The following is a 6,146-nucleotide window of genomic DNA, read 5'->3' as shown; positions in this document are numbered from 1 at the left end:
CAATGATCCAATCCATTCCCTTTGGAGAGAAAATGTCATCTGCATCCAGAAAAAGATGTAGGAAGACTAATTGTAAATTAATACATGCTTTGTTCATTTCTTTTTTATGTTTTTTATCTCTCCTATGGTTTTTCCCTTTTGCTCTGATTTTTCTTTCCCAACATGATTCATAAAGCAATGATATTAAAAATAAATAAACTTATTATAAGAAAGAAAGAAAGAAGGAGTAGACCTTAAAGCTTTGGCTCTGCCTCACTTAAATTCAATTCACATGCAAGTCAAGAAATCATTCTATGGTGACATTAGCTTCTTTGAAAACAAAGGACAAAACAATAACAATCAAAATTATATTTATGCTATAAAAGGAATTTGGTAGAACTCTTTACCTATTTTTTTCAGATAGTTTGCATAGTATTTGGGTTAACTGTTTCTTTAACCTAACTGGTAATGTAGCTAATGATGCGTCTCTTCTATTGATTCCTTTCAATAAATTCAACTCCTACAAAAAAACAAAAAAAAAAACTGAACTTAGTAGGGAAAAATTTACATATAAAATCCAAGAGAAATATAAGTAAATATCAAAAGATAATTACAAGAAGATCAATAAAGACAAACTATATTTATAGTAGACAATATACGTTTAAGATTGTCATTAGTAATTGAATATTTCAAAAGAAAGACTGGGATAAAACTAAGGATGATGTGATTCTGAAAAGCAAAAAAGCATGTAGGAAACACACATGCATGTTAATAAATGTCTACTAAATTCAGGAAAAAATAAAAGGCAGAGGGGATGTGAAGGGGAAGAGGATACGAGAGGGGTGGGAATGGGATAAGGTGTATAGACTAATGGGAATGGGATAAAAGGGAGAGTAGAGGTAGAAAATAAGTAAGTTAAGTATTATTTATGTTATATAATCTTATTTCATCCTCATTTAAAAATATATGAAGTAGAGTGATTCCCATTTTATAGATGAGGAACATAATTCATGAAAGATGCCTTGCTCAAGACTATATGGGCAAATGTTCTAGTAAAAATTAAAACTCAGGGATTCCTAGCTTATCATTTAATAATCTATCCATCATACTACCTACCTAACTCTAACTACTATCCCTCCAAAGATCCTGGAGAAAACAAAATGGAAGGGAACTCAGAGGCCATCCTACCAAATATATTGTTTAACATAAATTTTCTCTAACACTTGTACAAATCATCATCCTACTTCTTTTGAAAATATCTAAGGAGGAGGGACCTATTACTTCACAGAGTAGGGTATTTTTAGTTTTTAAATGTTTTCCTTTTTAAATCCATGGAATCTAGATGATGCAGTAGATATGATGCCAGAGTAAAGATTAGGAACACTCATCTTTCTTAGTTCAAATCCAGCCTCAGACACTTATTTATCTGTATAGTACTGAGCAAGTCACTTAACCCTGTTTTTCTAAGTTTTCTCATCAGTAAAGTGAGCTGATGAAGGAAATGGTAAAAAACTTTAATATCTTTGCCAAGAAAACATCAAAGAGAGTAATGAAGAGTTCGACATGACAGTTAAATAACAAAACAACATGTATTAAATATGCCTCTACACACATGCACACAAATACAAATTTATATAAAGCTTGAAACTCCAATATAATTACCTAAGATACATCCCTCCTTTACATTTTCTCTTCCAGTGTTAATGATTATGTGACCTATGAAGAGAAGAGGGAAGAATTTGAAGAATTATCAATTATAGTTCTTGCCACATATAGTTCTGAGCTTGTAATCTACCAAAGAGATAATTTATTAGTAGACTGTTAGAAATAACTAAAAAAAAAAAAAATTAGTAATGGTGTTTTTTTCTGAATTTTTATTTTCCACAGTTACACCTAAAAACATATTTTTGGTTATATATGTACATTTGTTTTTAACGTGTTCCTTTATTGGGAGGGAGGGGGAGGAGGAAGAGGCAGAACCAAGATGGTAGAGCTTTAAGCTATTCCTGGTTCCCTTAAGATCAACACTTCTGAACTGGTTTTGGAGTGACAGAACCCACAGATATTTGGAGTGCAAGAAATTTCCAGCAAAAGACACTTTGGATGAATTTCAGGAAAGGTCTGTTATGTGTTGTTTTGGCCGGAGAGGGAGGCAGACAGGCGTAGGCACAATGCAGGGACCCACGGTAGCATAGCATCCAAGCTCAGGGAGATTTTACCTGGAGGTGTTTGTCCAAAATATAGCAGTGTTGGTGACTGGGATTAGTTAAGAAGCCAGTGGATCAGCAGACTAGCTGTGAGACCACCATTGTAACTACAGAAAGCAAATATTGGCCCTCTGAAATACAGAGTAAATGGGGGAACTTGGCCATGCCCAGGCAACATGGGAGGGAAATCAGAAGCACCAGCCCCAGAGCAGCATGAAGCCATTGTCACCTGGAGAGGAAATTCAAGATAATCTACCATTTACCCTAAGAGCAGATCTCAAACTTTGAAGATGAGAGAAAAAGGAAAAAGAGCTCTGACCAAAGATAGACAGACTTCAAACCATAAGGACTTGTCTCCAGATGAAAATCCAAAGAGTGATATGATTTGATCTCCATCTCACAAGGCTCTCTTGGAAGAATTCAAAAAGGATTTTAAAAGAGAGTTAGAAGAAGAATGAGGAAAGGAAATGAGAACTTCAGAGGAGAGCTTGGAAAAGGAAAGAGAAATTATCTGAAGAAAACTCTTGAAAAATAGATTTAGTTGTTAGGGGCAATGAAGCATTGTTCTCTTTGAGATGTGCCATGGAGCCTGTATTCCATATCAGCTGGTAGGGTAAGCCCAGGAGGTAAAAAGGGGCTTGGCCTCTGAGGCAGGAGGTTGTATCTGGCAGGAGTTAAAGGAACTGCTAATAGGTTTCTTGAGATGGCAAGGGGTGTATCCTCTTGCTAGATCTCCTCCTGGGACTGAGCAATAACTCCAGAAGCCTCCCTTCTGGGGCTCTACCTATGCAGTTCTGAGTGGGCTGGACACCAGCAATCCCAGAGGAGAGGCAGCATAAATAGACAGCCTTGAGCAGAACTTGCTCTCTCGCACTACTGCAATCGTGTGCTCTTGTTTCCTGCTACTCCCACTGAGAGGATGACTGATTAAAAAACAGAATGATTGCACCTCCTGGTCAGTTTATCTCTGTGTGATTGGAGCCCAAAGGCAGATGAGCTGGCCTAGTTGAGTCGTGGCCACCAATGGGTGGGCAGATGGAGTAGCCTTAAAGGATGCTACATTTAGTGAAACGGCAAAAGCATGTAGATACATGCTTACAAAATAGATTTGATGAAATAGAAAAAGAAAACAATTTCTTGAAAAACAGAATCTGTAAAATAGGGAAAAAATCCAATGAACAAAACAACTAGTTAAAAGATTAACTGGCCAAATGAAAAAGGAAATAAAAAAGTTAACTGAAGAAAATAATTAGCTGAAAATTATAATTGAACAAATGAAAGTGAATGACTCAATGAGACTTCAGGAATCAATCAAACAAAACCAAAATATTAAAAAAAGAAGAAAATGTAAAACACCTCATTGGAAAAATAACTGACCTGGAAAATAGATCCAGGAGAGACAATCTAAGGATTATTGGACTCTCTGAAAAACATGATGAAAATTAGGGCCTAGACAATCTTTTTTCAAGAAATAATCAAAAAACTTTCCTGATATTCTAGAACCACATGGTAAAATAGCTATTGAAAGAATTTACTGATTTGCTCCTGAAGGAGACCCCAAAATGAAAATCACAAGTTATATTGTAGATAAATTTCAGAATTATCAGATCAAGGAGAAAATATTGCAAACAGCAGAAAGAAACAATTAAGATCTTGAGGAGTCACAATCAGGATTATCCAGAATCTCGTAGCATCCATTTTAAAGGCTCAAAAGACCTGGAATATAATATTCTGGAGGGTAAAGGAACTTGGATTATATCTATAAATCAATTATCCAACAAAATTAAGCATTATCTTTCAGGGAAAAAAAATTCAAGACATTCAATGAAATAGGTGAATTTCATCTATTTTTGAGGAAAAGATCAGAGCTGACCAGAAAATTTGATCTTCAAATACAAAATTCAAGAGAAGCATAAAAAGGTAACAAAGGAAGAAAAAATGTATTTCTTTTAAAAGGTAAAAAATCACATTCCTATGCTGAGAGGGTGTAGGTATAATTTGACTTTATTGTGATGATATAAAAAAGAAACTAAAGTTGGAAAAGAAATTGTACTGGAAGAATAGGAAAGGGGAGATAAAATGGAATAAATCACATCTCATGAAGAGGCAAAAAAGACTTATTATAGTTGAGGGAAAGAAGGGAGGGGAATGAGCATTGTGTGAACCCTTACTCTGATCAGATTTGGCTCAGTGAGAGAATGTCAGAAATATTTGGCTTCACACAGAGAAATTTGTATATAGGAAAGTAGGAGGGGAAAGGGGAAAGGAAAGGAGGAGGCTAATAGAAGTGAGAACAGAAGTAGAAGGGGAAAGGGATGAACTCTTTCATAAAACCGAAGTAGATAGACGGGGTTAAAAGCCAAAATTCTACAATATGTTGTTCACAAGAAACATTTTTAAAGCAAAGTGATATATACAGAGTAATGGTAAAAAAGCTAGAGCAGAATCTATTACACTTCAGCTGAAGTAAAAAAAAAATGATTAAGTAGTAATCCTGGTCTCAGAACAAGCAAAAGTAAAATTAGATATAAGTAAAATAGATAAGGAAGTAAACTCTATAATGAAGTGATATCAATACTAAATATATATGCACCAAGCAGTCTAGCTTTAAATTTCTAGAGAAATTAAGAGAGCTGCAAGAAGAAATACACAGCAAAACTTACAAGTGAGGGATCCCAACCTTACTATATCAGAACTAGATGCATTAAACTACAAAATAAATAAGAAAGAAGCTAAGGAGGTAAATAGAATTCTAGAAAAGTTAGTCATGAAAGACCTTTGGAGAAAACTGAATGGAGACAGAAAGGAATATACTTTTTTCTCAGTGGTACATAGAACCTACACAAATATTGACCATATATTAAGGCATAAAAACCTCAAAATCAAATGCACAAAAGCAGACATATATATTTCCTTATGAATAATGTTAGGAGAGAACTATCAGAACAGAAGGGAAAAAAACACAAGAGAAAAAAAAAGAATAGATAAAAGTGAACCTAGCATATGTTGATTTTCTTTCAGAGTCTGTAATTATCTCTCTGGATTCTGATGGCATTTTCTATCCAAAAGTTATTGTAATTTCTTTGTATTACTTAACTGCTGTGAAGAACCAAGTTTTTCATAATTGCTCATTGTACATTCTTCCTATTATTGTATATGATGTATTCCTTATTCTGCTTATTTTACTCAGCTTCAGTCTATGAAAATCTTCCTAGACCTTTGTAAAATCAGGTTGTTCATCATTTTTTTTTTATAAAGCAATAGTATTCCATTACCTTCTTATACTACAACTGATTCAGCCATGTGAATCCCAGTTGATGGGCATCTACTCATTTTCCAATTCTTTGCTACCATAAAAGAACTACTATAAACATTTTTGCGCATATGGGTCCTTTTCCATATTTTATTATTTTATTATTTCTATGATTTTTATAATGGAACTGCTGGGTCAAAGAGTATGCATAGTTTTATAGCCCTTTGGGCATACTTCCAGATTGCTCTCTATAATAGTTGGATCATTTCATAATTTCACTAATAATGCATTAGAGTTCCAGTTTTCCCACTTTCCCTCCAACATTTATCATTATTTTTTCCTGTCATTCTAAAAGGTATGAGGTGGTACTTCAGAGTTGTTTTAATTTGCATTTCTCTAGTTAAAAGGAATTTATAGCATTTTTTCATATGACTAAAGATGGTTTTCGTTTCTTCATCTGAAAATTGTCTGTGCAGTAGTAGTATCTGTGTCACTCAATTTCCTGCATGTAACTGTTTAAATTCTGACAAGGAAGAACAGGTCCTGATGACCAGAGATGCTATTTTGCAAAATGTCAACAAAACCAATCAATTAACTAATTATCCATATGTAAAATAAGGTATATTGAGTGTTAGCACTGGTCAGCCACTCATTTAGAAAAGCTTAGGAGCTCAAAAAAACTTTACAACTTAACTACTACTCCAATT

Source organism: Antechinus flavipes, chromosome 6, assembly GCF_016432865.1.
Source record: "Antechinus flavipes isolate AdamAnt ecotype Samford, QLD, Australia chromosome 6, AdamAnt_v2, whole genome shotgun sequence".
NCBI lineage: Eukaryota > Metazoa > Chordata > Mammalia > Dasyuromorphia > Dasyuridae > Antechinus > Antechinus flavipes.
Note: the sequence above shows the minus strand (reverse complement) of the source record.